The sequence below is a fragment of the Lampetra fluviatilis genome, chromosome 3 (assembly GCF_964198595.1).
Source record: "Lampetra fluviatilis chromosome 3, kcLamFluv1.1, whole genome shotgun sequence".
Classification (NCBI taxonomy): domain Eukaryota; kingdom Metazoa; phylum Chordata; class Hyperoartia; order Petromyzontiformes; family Petromyzontidae; genus Lampetra; species Lampetra fluviatilis.
The window spans coordinates 32,740,788-32,756,191 of NC_136277.1; the positions used below are offsets into that span (position 1 = coordinate 32,740,788).

At 54.7% G+C, this 15,404-nt stretch overlaps 1 protein-coding gene across 2 annotated transcripts in view; it reads left to right on the plus strand.

Annotated features, from left to right (window-relative positions):
* Positions 1-10,279: 10,279 nt before the first annotated feature.
* The window catches only part of TMEM266 (transmembrane protein 266), a 238,300-nt gene continuing 233,175 nt past the window's right edge, over positions 10,280-15,404 (plus strand). For both annotated transcript variants that reach the window (XM_078854911.1, XM_078854913.1), the window contains exon 1: positions 10,280-10,698. The gene's annotated coding sequence lies outside the window, so the exon portion shown is untranslated. The remainder of the gene's footprint in view (positions 10,699-15,404) is intronic.

Here is a 15,404-nt window from a genome sequence, read left to right on the forward strand (position 1 = left end):
CGACGTGGTGAATGCGCGCGCCGATGAGAACGAGCAGTAATTAGGCGACATTGTGCCGATTTGTCATCCCGATATACTTTATTGAGTTTCCCCTGCGCCGCCGCGTACGGTTCGGCTATCGCTGCCCTTTAGCCCCGAATTATAGGCGACAGCTTGAGGGGCGTGGGGGGGGTGAGACTCGCCCTCCAGCCCCCGGCGCAACCTCTTCAGAAGGCGACCTGGGGAGTCAAGAGACCCTGGGGGGCCGGTGTGAGTGCGTGGGAGCGGTGGTGCAGCGGTTAGCGTTACGCTGCGCTACGAACCCGGCGACCCGAGTTCGATTCCCGCTTACGGCCGACACCACCAGTGACGATTATCTGAACCGGTCCTGGGCCTCCCTTCTTAGGTCGACTCAGCCTCAAACGAGCACCTGGTGTGATGTGTAAATATCGCCGCTAGGGAGACAAAGGCGGCCGGGCGTGGCCACCCATCCCGTCTTGTGCCGTGCCGGCCTTCATAGCTGCTCGCTAACAGCACTTGTCTCAACAGTCTGTTAAAGGCAAGACGGGGGATCTTTGTTTTTTTGTATGTATGTTGAACTTCTTTCGCGCACCGTACGGAGCCAATTGTACCCATCAACGATTACATAAAATGCATCGTACCGTATTCTCCGCATTATAAGATGCTCCGGTAAGTAAGACGCACCCAGACGTGTGCCCGCTATCAATAAGGTTACACAAACGTGGTCTCACACACAAAGACACCTACGCGATTATAAGACGCATTCCCAACTTTTGCTTTAATATATACGGGGGGAAATTCGTCTTAGAATCCTGAGAATATGGTAATGTAATTGTTACCTTATACGTTAAGGCAGGATTTCCCAAACTTCAATCAACGCGACTCGTATCCCCCCCCTCCCCCCACGTTTAGCAACTGCTGTGCATGCTTCACGCGCCCGATGATTGTCAAGGTGGCGAGTTTATCCTAATCCGGCAAAATGTCAGCAGATGTTTTGTATCTGCCACGCAGGGCGCGTGTGATAAAGTACGCCCCCTAGTGTGTCGATTTAACATACGAAACAAAAGATAACCGCGTTACTTGTCTTCCGTAATATCTACTTCCGCGGGCCGTTGTCTGCACTAACACGGAGGGTGATGATGCACCGGCCTGCCAGAGATCCAAAATGAAGACTTGGAGTCTCACGACATGACGTCGATAGCGCAATTGGAATAAAATTGGCAACAAGACAAAACAAATTAAATCATCTGTCTCGCCAGTGGAGGCATTCATCTGCTGGAAGCTTAAGGGGGTCAGGGGATGGACAAGCAGCTTCGATCAAATCCCGAGCCTCAAACCCCGGCTCCGGGAGGATAGAGGTCAGCGGCGGTGGGCGCGATAATTACTTAATTAGCGCGCGTGTGTGTGCGTGTGACACGCAGCGCTTGTGCCAATCCACTGCTGGATGAGGGCCTTTCCCCGGCGTGCGGGTCGAGGAGGTTATTTAGGACCACACTCCGCCACGCGTGTCCGTTGGCGGCGGGGATTGGTGAAGACAGTGAGAGAGAGAGAGACACACACAGAGAGAGAGAGAGAGACAGAGAGCAAGATACAGAGAGGGAGAGACAGAAAGGGAGAGAGACACAGAGAGAGACACAGAGAGAGAGAGAGACGGCGCATAACCCACACGCACACCAAAGGGGATAAATATCCCGAAACACTTAAAGCAAACAAACCTACTTTCTTACACGGCATTATGCGGGTCACGTCATGGCACTGCTGCGACAATTATTAATTCACAAACGAGAGCCTCAAGACTCGAATTTGTAAGAGGGAGGGTGCTGCTACATTGGCACGTTTCCTTCTCTACCCCCCCCCCCCGCCTCCACCGCCAATGCCACGAATGAGAGTGTGGTTTCCCGTGGTAGGAGACGGGAGAAGCCTGGAGAAAGCCCCGTCACGCACGAGAGGGGGGAGACACTCCGCCCTGCCACCTGCCGGCCACACTACCCAGCCCCACGCCTACAGCAGCTGGCAAGCCACGGTGGTGGTCACCACATCCAAGTGCTTAAGCAGGCGCAACTACATCGCTGCTTGCCTGCCCATCTTTTCGTGATCCGCCAACCCCGTGCCCTCAAAGCAATGAAACACCTCCACGCTTGATTTGTGATAACAATTTTGGATAGAAATGTCAAAAAAAAAAACCGGCCTAAGAATTTCAACCGAAAATATATATATTTTTTTTCACTCTCAATTCGCAGCGTCTCTCGATATTTTTTTTTCTTTCTTTGCACAAGACGCCCCAGCAGCATATTACGTGCGCGGAATTTCACGATCCTCGATTAAGATGTAGATGACACGGGTCGCCCGCAGAAGCAGGGACAGAGAGAAACCACTCCTCGTCACGAGTCGAGCCGGTCCGAGACGGCGAGAGGACACTTTGTTCCCACGGGCTCAGCGGTGGCCCAAGTTCGATCCCATTCCTCCCTCCTCCCTCCTCCTCTTGCTTGATCCTCCTGGGGTTTTTTTTTTTATAGCGAACTCGGTGCGCGCTGCGTGGGTCATGGGATTGGTTTTTTTTTTTGACTCGCTCCGCGCTGCATGCATCTCGCGATGGTGTCGCCATGGTAACCGAGATGATGTCACGATATTGGCGCGGTGCGCGGTGCATCTTCCACAAGAAGCCAGAGGAGATTTCATCTTTTGGCTCCTGCTGCTGCTGATGATGATGATGATGCTTACTGCCGACGCTTACTGTTGATGACGCTACTGCTGATGGTGCTTGCTGTTGATGATGCTGACTGCTGATAATGCTACTTCTGATGATGCTTCTTCTGATGATGCTACTGATAATGATGCTACTGCTGATGATGCTACTGCTGTTAATGGTACTTCTGATGATGCTACTGATGATGGTACTGCTGATGATGCTTCTGATGGTAGTAATGCTACTGCTGACTTTGCTACTGCTGATGATGCTTCTGATGGTGGTGATGCTACTGCTGACTGTGCTACTGCTGATGATGCTTCTGATGGTGGTAATGCTACTGCTGACTGTGCTACTGCTGATGATGCTTCTGATGGTGGTGATGCTACTGCTGACTGTGCTACTGCTGATGATGCTTCTGATGGTGGTAATGCTACTGCTGACTGTGCTACTGCTGATGATGCTTCTGATGGTGGTGATGCTACTGCTGACTGTGCTACTGCTGATGATGCTTCTGATGGTGGTAATGCTACTGCTGACTGTGCTACTGCTGATGATGCTTCTGATGGTGGTGATGCTACTGCTGACTGTGCTACTGCTGATGATGCTTCTGATGGTGGTGATGCTACTGCTGACTTTGCTACTGCTGATGATGCTTCTGATGGTGGTGATGCTACTGCTGACTTTGCTACTGCTGATGATGCTTCTGCTGCGAGAAGATCTACCGAGCGTGTTTCTTCCCAAGCTTGACATCAGATCATCATCCTCCCCATCATCATCATCATCACCTCTTTACCCTCCTCTATCTATCCTACTTTTCCAGGGTAGTTCCCAATGCAGAATGTCACACGTGCACGTGTCAGTTTACACACACCTCCTCCATGGGGGAGACTAATATATTCTCATGCGGAGATCTCCTTATCGACTGTTCCGGCAAGTGCTGTTTGCGAGCGCTTATTAGGCTCTGTCAGGGCGGACACGGAGGAGTTCGTGTGGCCAGCACCACGCCTCCACCGGTCGCCTTTGTCTCGCCTGACGCCTTCTTGAGGCCGCGAACACACCGCGCCAGCAACGCGAATGTGCCGTGCAACCTGCCACTGACGTACAGCTGAGGCCGGGGATGGAACCCGCGATGCGCCGTGGGGGGGGGGGCGAGACAAGGAAATGTCTCAACACCCGGCACACCACATCAGTATACCGTATCGGTCTTCCCTAGCCTTACGAGTAAGAGTGACGACTACTCCAGTCTACCAGCGGCGCGGTAGTAAATAACAACAATGACAACAACAACAACAACAACGTCAACAACAATGACAACAACAACGTCAACAACAACAACAACAGAAAAGACGTCTGCGCCCGTCACACCGCGAGCAGCACGTGTCTCGCTCTCACCGGGGCTTAACTCCTAGTCACGTGCCAACACCCGCGGCGATCGGAGTCAGCGCGACTCGGAAGCGATGTCCAAGGTGAGGAAGGAAGGGCTCCGAGTCGCAAGCTCATCGCTGACGTTGTCCGGGACGTGTGCAGCGCAAGCCCCCGAACGAAGTTTGCAGTAAATTATGAAGCTACGGAGAGCGAGGAATCTCCCCCACCCCCCACCCGCCAAACGCGTGTGTCCGAATCAATCAATCACTCCATCAATCCATCAGCGCCCTCTGTTTCACCAGGTGAGGTCCCATTGACGAAGCGTGATCTCTCTTGCAAAGGGAACGCGGATGACCGAAGCCACTTAATCTCCGCGCGGGTTCTGTCAACATTTTTTTTCATCATCATTATTTACGATTTAGTTGGTTATTAAGGTGGAGCGGTTAGCGCCGCGACATCGAAGCGGCGCGCTGCGCTCCCGACACGGTCTGCCCACCGAGTTCGAGTCTAGGCCACGGTTAACGCGAGCGGCGAGCGATGTGTGAACCGCTGCTGCGTGTAACACCAACTCACCCACCTACCCACCTTGATCAACCCGCACTGACCAGCGTGGGGAAGTATGGTCAAACAACCCCGCATATAACCGACGGGGCGTGGAGGGGAGGCCTTCATGCAGAAGTGGATTGACAAAGAGTTACACGTTGTTATTATTATTATTCACGAGTATCATAACAAATTTACTTGGTACATGTGTTCACGCTTCCGCTGGTAAGGAATCGGAGTGCCCGTTGAGAACTCAGCAAGCACGTGGCCCTCAAAGGCACGCGCAGACGGTTTCACGAACCCACAGCCTCCACATGGCCACATCCAGTAGATTTAAATGACTGAACTTTTATTTTACCAGTTAAGGCCCACTGAGCTATGTAGCGACCTGGCCACAAATGATAGCTCGACGAAGTGGCTTATCGATGTGGAAATTTATAGCGGCCAAGTATGAATATGGAGGGAAAACCTGGAGGAGCGGAAGAAAAACCACGCAGCCACGGGAAGAAGGTGAAACTCCAAATATACAACAGGCGTGAGGGTCGGGATCAAACCCACGACCTCCTGCATACCAGGCGAGGTAGTTAACATCTCACCATCTCTCAATGTGCCCCCAACTGAGAGGCAGCTCTGCTCTGGGCGGCTGGGAGTCACTCAATATGACATTTACAAAAAAGGTCACACACACACACACAACGGTCCATCATTTGGTCGATGCCACCCCCACACCTCGCCATCGCTTCCTTCCTTCTGTCAAATCATCCTGCAAAGCAAACTTCCGCAATGGACACGTGGACACAATGTGGTCTCACCTCGTGTCTTCGTGATGCCGAAGTAGGTGCACTCTCCCCATCCCCAAATATAATAAAATAATGTATACTGGAGGAATCCGATGAGCTATGAAGCTGTTCTTCTTGGTTCTTTCGGTAAAGTCACGTAGAAGGGAAATAATAAAATAATAAAAATAAAACATCATAAAATACAATTCTCACGACGTTTCGGCCACAACGCAAGCAGCCGTCCTCAGGTGAAGAACAGGTCTGTCGGAAAGACAGACGCTGTCTTATTTTGTATTTTTATTCTTATGTTTTATTATTTTATTATTTCCCTTCTACGTGACTTTACCGAAATAACCAAGAAGATGAATCCCTGCAGTCACGAAAGCTTAAAATCGAAATATAAAGCTCTTGTTTTGACAGATGTCCAGAATCAAGACCGTTTAAAGACGTGCAGTCATCCCGCCACCGTGGGGTGGGGAAGGGGAGGTGACTTGTAATTACACAAATCTCTACGCGACCTACCAACCCTTGCCCTCAAAGCGCCGGGTCATACCGTTGATATTTCACGTAAATAACGTCAGGCGATCGGTAACATCTCAAGGGTCACGTTTATTTTTGTTTAACCACGAGGGAGAACTCCAGACACCAGGGCAAAGGCACATTTGCACGAGTGACCGAGATCCAAGTCACAGCGCATTGCCCAGGCCACCGCGTACACATTGAGTCGCCAGAGGAAACAGGGATTGAACCCTCAACTCCGAGCAAACCGGTTCAGTGCGTGGGCACACGTAGGCTTCGGCAAGGTAAGGTAAAAGTGTAAAAACAATGAGCCTACCTTTACCCTACCTTTTACCTTATCACAATACAATCACTCTACCCTTACCTTTTACCCTTTAGCAGGTAAGGTAAAAGGAAAAAAGCAACGAGCATACCTTTACCCTACCCTTTACCCTTACCCCTTGGCATGTCGACACCTTTACCCTTTACCTTTTACCCTTTACCCGGTAAAAAGGGTACAATTACCTTACCTTGCCAAGGCCTAGGCGCAGGGTACGCATTCATCGCTTGCCGCCACGCGGTCGAGCGGCAGCAGGCTGACACGTCCATGTCGCGGATTTTGCGCGAATGCGGGAAATGCAAGTTGAGTCTGAAGTGAATTCTCCTTTTCACTGAGCGGTGGCGCAGTGGTTAGCGCACTGCGTCACGAGACCCCCAGAGTTCGACTCTCGACCGCGGCTTCTCGTCAGTGACGAAGTGATGATATCTGAACCCTGACGAACGACACGGTGTGGGGAGGCATCCAGACAGCGCTGGAATAGCAAGCGGCTGTAAAGCATCACTTTTATTAATAATAATACACGCAAGCTCATTACTACATTATCTCGCGTGGCTAGGAAAGGCACTGGTCAGTGCGAGGTGGTGAAGGCAGAGAGTGGGACAGGGCTAGGACCGTGTCTGACATCTCACTCGCTACTAATATTCGCCGTAGCCGGGACTGCAACTCATGTCGCTGTGGGTCCATAGCGCACTGCGCTAACCACTGCGCCACCGCTCCACACCCAGTCCCTCCCCCCCCAACAGACGCAGTAGTATTCACACCGTGTTCCTATGGCAAACTCCACTCCCACCCACCCACCCACCCTCCACCATGTCATTATTATTTTCTTTTATTTATTTTTAGCAATTGATTAGCTTGCAGAGCGTGACCGCCACTTGGCATTTAACACAAGTCGCGGTGCATCATCGCTTTCATGCGATACGCAGCGGCACTTTTGAATGCGGAGGAGGGAGAAGGGACGCCGACATCTGAAGTTGGCGACCGCGGTCACGCAACGCGGAGTGGTGTTTAAAATTCTGCCCGACACAGCGCGGGGGGAAAATGCTGTCACGCAAAGGAGCGATTTTGTCGCCCGATAAAAGACAAAGATCCCCCCTGTATCGCCTGAACAGACTGTAGCGACAAGCCATATTGGCCAAGGCCACGCCCGGCCGCCTTTGTCTCCCTAGTGGCGATGTTTACGCATCGCACCAGGTACTCAATTGAAGCCGACTCGGCCAAGCAATGGCCTAAGATCTGTTCAGATGTATGAACGTGACTGGCTTCGGTGGCCGTGAGCGAGATACGAACTCGGGTCGCCAGGTTCGTAGCGCAGCGTAACGCCAACCGCTACACTACCGCTCCCCACTATAGTATTCGCCCTTTGCACACACACAGACGCGCGCGGACACACACACGTAGCCGGGGCCGCTCAGAGCCTGGGCGCGAGCTTTGTTGGACATTGCCCTCTCCGGCATCGCGTTCACCCAATCGACGCGAGCGTAAGTGTCTGGTAGGTGCGCGTGTTTATCTTCCGTGCGAGATGCTGAACGCGAGCGCGGCCCTTCTCTGCGGCGACTGGACGACGACTGTCGCCCATGCGCGTCGCGTCGTTTGCACGGGGGGGGGGGGGGGTGGTCGTGCCAACTCCGCCGTTCGCCCGCTACGCGTAACGCCCGGCGCGACATTTCGGCTGCATTGTTTAACAGCGTCAATCTCATCGAGACGCATTGGACATTGAGCTACGTGGGTGTCTGCGCGTGCACGTGCGGGAGGAGCGGCGGTCGCGTTGTAATTATTGTTGTTGGGTTTCTGAGCAGCGCTGCGATGCGAATTTGGCGCACCTGAGTTCGAATCCCGAACACGGCTAACCTAAGTGGCGAGTGATGTCTGAACTGATCTTGCACCCCCCCCCCCCCCACCAACTCGTTCCTCCCCCCTACCCATCACCAACGCGGACTGACCAGCGTGGTGAAGTATGACCACAACAACCCCCCGTGACCGACAGGGCGTGGGGAGAGGTCTTCATCCAGTAGTGGATTGACAAGACGCTGTAAATTGTTATAATGAATTAGACGTACAGCAGCAACAGCAGCAGCATACTTTAGCAAATTGCCGCACAGGCCTGGTGTGACGGCGTATCGCGTGGAAGCGTCGACGGAGCTTTATTGCCCAGAATCAAACATTTCGCTGCGGCTCTGCGTTAGCAGTGGTGCACAAGCACACGTTACAAAACAAACAAAAGATTCCTACCCCCTCGACACTAATGTGTCAATTGCGCCGCCCTCACAGGAAACAATTAACAGGCGACGTTTCGGGCGATGGTCCTTCTGTTGTACGATCTTTGCTGTGAAGAATATGCATTGTCCGACCAAACAATGCCTATATATATGTACTCGTAGGGCGAGTGTTATTGACCAATGTGTTGCGTTTGTTACATGGCCCAAGAAAATATTCTGCGCTCGGATGTCAAACGTATTTCGTAGCTGTCACCTGGTGTGGTGCTGTCACCTCGGGGGCCACGGCGACTCAAGAGATGTTCCGTTTCACACGAAATCCACAGCCTAGTCGTGTCACGTGTCCGCTCGCGTCCTAGCCATTCCGTCTTGCTTAAAATACATTCTTACGCGCACGCATATATTTTATTTCGTATCTCTGTGTAAATAAACTAAAACACAAGCCAACGGGTCGACGAGAGATGTTGATGGCCCTCCGACGATCCAGCGATGTTCTTCTTAACTTCGCCTTTGCTGTCCACAATAACGACGTTCGCTTGCTGCCGATTCAGAGCGAAGGTGCTGCTGCTGTTGCTGATATGATTATAGTAGCCACGATGCAGATGGTGACGATGATGATAGTGGTGGTGGTGATCACGACGGTGATGCAATGATGATGATGATGATGGTTAGATGGGTACAGTCGTACGTTTGCGTAAAAGTGGATTGCAGGCCGCTGTTAGCGTGGTTGCTCTTAGCGCAAGAGTAAAAAAAAAATAAGCGGTAAGAATATTGAATAAAAATCTCGCCGATTTTGACAGCCGCAATAATAATGTAAAGACAGGTCTATTAATTTCCCCACAAACAACGTACGCGGCACGGCATCACCATTTCTCACGCGGCGCGCGCGCGCGCCAAGCGGAGCGCGCCTATGGCAGGCAGGCAGGCATCTGACTGCCTGCAAGGGTTGGAGCTATCCCAAACACCCCATCGCGAGAAAATTACACAAGCGTGCATTGGGCAAGCGAGCGGACAGCACTCCCCTCCCCTCCTCCCTGCCCCCCCCCACGCACCCCCCCTTACCCAAAAATATACATAGAGCACGGCACCTACAAGCCAACAGACACGGCCACGCTGTGATGAATTTTTAAATGCTCGGGCTGATCTTCGGTGTCTGGAGTCGTGGATGAGGTGGGGGTGGTGGATAAGGGGTGGTGATGGAGAGGGGGAGAGGAAAGGGGAAGCTAGGGGACTATGATGGGGGGGGAGGCGGGGGGAGGACGATGGGGGAGGGGGTTGATTTGCAGGGAGGTGGGGTGGGGGGTGGGAGAGGAGGAGGAGACTGCGCCGGGCGGGCGCCGGGCGAGGCGAGTTCGTGGTGCCGCCGCGTGCTGCAGCCGGAGTCTCGCTTCGCTCCGACGGAACCAAGAGCGGTCGGAGAAGGCAGGAGCGGTGGGGAGGGCGAGGGAGGGAGGGAGGAAGAAGAGAAAGCAGGAGGAGGAAGAAGAGCAGGAAGAGCAGGAGGAGGCCTCTTCGCTGTGGTGGTGGTGGTGGCCACGATGTTCATGCTGGCGTCACTGGAAGAGGACGTCCGCTCATTGGTCGCCGGGAGCCCGGCTCTGCGAGCACTGGCATCCCTGCTAATGCGCGGCGCGCTCGCGAACACGAAACGTCTCCATTAGCGCCTCATCAAGAACGCATTAATTGTTGGGGGAAAACGCGTCGCCCATCACGGTCTTTCCTTCGTTATCTCATATTGATTAATATTCGCAACATATATTTTCAACAACCAAAAAAAACCCGTTTGTTTTGTACACCTGCTCCATCGTTCATCGTCGTCGTCCGTCGTCACCGTTGTCAGTGCCGACACCATCTCATCTCATCACTACCACCACCGTAATCAGCATCGGCGGCGCGGCATCATCGTCGCATTCGTAGCCACGCGCTACGCTGGGTGCGCCGAGCCGTGCTCCCTCCTCCTCCTCCTCCCTCCACCGTTCGCGATCGCCGGCCGTGGTGGATTAATCCTCGCTGCGGGTTTTTATTTGCGGTGGAACCGAGGAGGCGCACTGCCGAGGGAGCGCACGGACGCTGGAGAGGGCGGCTGAGGAGGGACCCTAGGAGCACGCACACAAGAGAGAGAGAGAGAAGAGAGAGAGAGCGCGCCCAAGGGAGAAGGAGAGAGACGAGAGAGCAAGCGGGAGAGGAGAGAGAGCGAGCAAGCCACCCAACCACCACCACCAGCGAAGATTCCTGCCCTGCGCATCCCCGCACGCACCCATGCAAGAGGTCAGGCTACCATCCCTCTGTCTCTCTCCTTATCTCTCTCGCTCGCTCGCGTTCGCGCTCTCTCTCTCTCTCTCTCGTGCTATTTCGATCTCTTTGCGGCTCTCGCACGGCCGTCTCCGATGCCGGCTCCGATGCCCGATGTGGGGGTTTTTTGTGTGACGGTAATGGATTTTTTTCTCTCCTCTCGCTCGCTCGCTCTCTCTCTCTCGGTTTAATTCGCTTTGCGCTTCCACGTCGCTGCTCGCTCGCTTACCCCGCAAGCGTGGTGGATGTGTACACGTGTGTGTACACGTGTGTGTACATACACGTGTGTACTTACACGTGTGTGCGTGTGGGGTGCATATCCAGGTACCTCTGATTGAACGCACGCGTCTGTCTGTGCATGCCTGTGGACATCTGAGCGTACGCGTCTGTCCGTGTGTATCTCGGCGTGAGTGAACGTGTCATTCTACGGATACCCTCGCCTGCAAATACACGCACGGGTGTGCGCGCGTGTGTCTGCGTGTGTCCGCGTGTGTCTGCCCGCCCGTCTCTCTCGCCTCAGTGCGGTAACACGCGTGCATATGCGCGTGCGAGAACATGTGCGTGCTCAGGCACATCTCTCTGTGCGCGTGAGCGTACGTGCCGCCGGTCTGCCTGTATCCTACACGCGCGTCTGTACACGTGTGTCCCTGCGTGCGTGCGCGCGACGGAACGGGCGTGTGCGCGCGCCGGGTGTGTGTGCGTGTGTCTGTGTGCGTGTGTGTGCGTGTGTGTGTGCGTGTGTGTGTGTGTGCGTGTGTGTGCGTGTGTCTGTGCGTGTGTGTGTGCGTGTGTGTGCGTGTGTCTGTGCGTGTGTGTGTGCTTGTGTCTGTGCGTGTGTGTGTGCGCGTGCGTGTGCGCGTGCGTGTGTCTATGCGTGGGTGCGTGCGTGCGTGTGTGCGTGCGTGGGCGTGTGTCTGTGCGTGTGTCTGTGTGCGTGTGTGCGTGCGTGTGCGTGTGTCTGTGCGTGTGTGCGTGTGTGTGTGCGTGTGTGTGTGCGTGTGTCTGTGCGTGCGTGTGTGTGTGCGTGTGTCTGTGCGTGTGTGCGTGCGTGTGTCCGACCCGTCGCGCGTAGCCTCTTGCATATGTAACGCCACCCGTACACGGAGCTCATCTTCATTGTAGCGTGCGCCCCTGCGAGCAGCCGATGGAGCGAGAGGAGGTTGGTGCGGGTGTCTGTGGCTTGCGTGGGGGGGTGCCGGGGGGGGTTGTGGAATCGAAGCCCCCCCCCCCGCCCTCTACCCCCGTTTGCCTGCCCGCGCGTCATACTAATTAATACCGGAGACACACGATGGCAACCGCCATCAGCGAGACGCCGGTGAGCAGGATATATATTAAACAATATAAAAAATATTCCCCTCCAAATCACCCATCCCACCCACCCACCCCCTACCCAACCCCACACCCCCCCACCCTAGGCAGCGCGCTCATTTACCTGCGCGGCGCGCAGTCTGCACGACGCCGCGTGGCATTGATGCGATGCAAGCCCGGAATATATTAGCCGGCGGATTATAGTCGCGCGCGCCTGTGCGTGCGTGTGTGGGTGAGTGTGGGTGAGTGTGATGCGTGTAGCAAGGGAGGGGGGTGGTGGGAGCCGGTCGTGGAGCGATTTAGCGCTACGAACACGGCGGTTCACCCGAGTTCGATTCCCGCCCACGGCCACCAACGGCTGCGACGATGATCCCTGAACCGGTCGTGGGCTTCGCCTAGGTCGACTCGGCCTCGAATGAGCACCTGGCGCGCGGTGTCTAAACATCGCCGCTGGGGGAGACAAAGGCGGCCGGGCGTGGTGTTGGCCACCCACCCCGTCCGGTGCCCTGCCGGCCTTCATAGGTGCTCGCTAACAGCACTTGCCCCAACAGTCTGTTAAGGCTAGACGGGGGATCTTTGTATTTGCGTTATCTCATAGCGGTATTTGTTCCTGCCTCGCCTCTCTCCTTTTCAAATGTTGCGCACAGCCTGAGCGCCGCGCGTGTACGTGTGTGTACGCGCGTGTACGTGTGTGTACGTGTGTGCGTCTATTTGTTTAAACATTGTAATTGAATTCTACGTGGTTTTTTCTTCTCCCCTTGAATCACTCAGCAACGCTATTGTTAGGATGGATTTTCTTCGCATTTGCAATGCACGGGTGTAACGTGTACGCGCGGGTGTACACGTGTTTGCATGCACGTGTGCATCTGTGTGTTGTACGTGTGCGTGTATACGTGTCCATGCACGTGTGTGTGTCTATGTGGGTGCATGCATGTGCATATACGCGTGTGTTCGTGTGTGTGTGCGCGTACATCGGATATGCTAATGTACATGTAGGTGTGTGTGTTCGTGCAAATATAATTGTATATGCGCGTGCATGTGTTCACGCGTGTGTATGCATGCGTGTAACTACGTGCGAGCTTGCGTGTGCTTACGTGTATGCGTATGACCATGTGTGTGTACGCGTGCGTATGCACGTGTGTCCACACACACGTGTGTGTGTGTGTGTGAGTCTGTGCCTTTGTGTGTACGTGTGTGTACGTGTGTTTACGTGCGTGTCCGTGCGTGTGCGTGCGCGCCGCGGTGGCAGGAATGTTTAGAGGCAGGACTCTGTGGTTGAAACGCGATAATTAAGAAACACATCACGTGCCCATGTCTATCGCGGGGAACACTTAGCCCCAGGATTTAGGCGACCGCACACGCTCCACGCGTACATATTAGCACACAAAGATCAAGATCTCGCCCCCCCTCCTGTATAGCCTTGCCAGAATGTTGGGGCAAGTGTTGTTAGCGAGCACCTATGAAGGTCGGCTCGGCACACCGAGGGGCATTGTGGCCAGAATCGATGCCCGACCGCCTTTGTCACCCCGGTGGCGATGCATTTCCCATCGCGCCAGGTTCTCATTTGCGGCTGAGTGGAACCTAGGGGGAGGTTCACCCAGGACCGGTTCAGACAGTCGTCACTGGCGCTGGCCGTGAGCGCGAATTGAACTCGAGTCGCCGCGGTTCGTAGCTTTAACCCGCTGTACGTGTGTGTGTGCATACACACGTGTGCACACGCACACACACACGTACACGCGCGCACTCGTATACATTTGTACGCGCACAGGCGCGTTTGTCACGTGTACTACTCGTGTGCGCACACACACACGCGCGAAGACGGAGGCACCCACGCGTGCACACACACTCGACACGCGTACAAACGCAAAAGAGTGCGCACGCATAGACGCACAGCAGTCGCCGTTCGTCACTCAGTCGCGGTGACGTCACCGCGCCGCTCGTGCCAGGCTAGGTGCACCTTGAGGCCACGTGTGGGGTGGAAGACTCGCTGTCACGAGGTCACGGGACAGACCCAGGTGTTGTGGGTTGACTGAGATGATTGCCAGATGCACCACCTATGCTTCCCGCTGTGTGTGCCAACTCGCTGCGTTTTATCCGCCCGGGCGCTCCGCTCGTTATTGTGAGCGTCGCTACTCTGACCTCCGCTATTATTGTCGGGCGACTGCTTCCAACTGCCCAGTAGCCTCCTCCGCAGAGGCCGATCTTGACACCGCTGGTACCAGTCATCATCCACTCAGCTCCACATCCTCCTGTACCGCACCAGCTCCATCTCTTCGTCAGCGTTGGCTGCGCCGGTTAAGCCCGTCTTATCCGCCACACAGAAGCTGCTTGTGCATGCGGTGGCTGAGCATATACACGCAAAGACAAAGATCCCCCGTGTAGCCTTAACAGACTGTTGGGGCAAGTGCTGTTAGCGAGCACCTATGCAGGCCGGCACGGCACACGAGGGGGTGGGTGGCCAACACCACGCCCGACCGCCTTTGTCTCCCCAGAAGTGATGTTTACACACCGCACCAGGTTCTTAATTGAGGCTGAGTCGATCTAGGGGAGGCCCAGGACAGAATCAGATAATCGTCACTGCTGTTGGCCGGGTTCGTTTGCGCAGTGCGCTAACCGCTGCGCCACCACTCCCCACATTATACACACACACACAAACTGGTACACACATGCACAGAAGCACGTACTCACATACACACACACTCACACACACGCCACGCATTTACACACACGCACACACTCACACACATGCCACGCATTGACACACGGGCACATGCACACACACACACCCACGCACACACACGCCACGCATTCACGCACACACTCACACACATGCCACGCATTCACACACGGGCACATGCACACACACACACACTACGCACACACACACACGCCACGCATTCACGCACACGCACAGACGCCACGCATTCACACACACATGCCACGCATTCACACACACGCTACGCACACACACGCCACGCATTCACACACGGGCACATGCACACGCGCATATCCCGATAGGCAATTCACCGCCAGAACCTCGTAGAGACCAAGCTCGCACACATTGTTGCAGTGGCTGCAGGTAGTTATCCCTGTGGTGCTGCCTCCTGCTGCCTGTGCTGCCCACGAGTGATTACACTGCGGCATGGCCTCGGGTTGCGTGTGTGCCCTTACCTGGACTTGAGTCGCAGGACAGAATTGAATTTACGGCGCCCGCCTCCGAGTTTCCACACGGACGCGATGTGCGAACATCCACGATGTCAAAGACAAAGTTCCCCTGTGGCAGCCCCAACCGACTGTTGGGGCAAGTGCTGTTAGCGAGTAGCACCGATGAAGGCCGACACGGCACACGCGGGGGCGGGTGGCCACTACCGTAC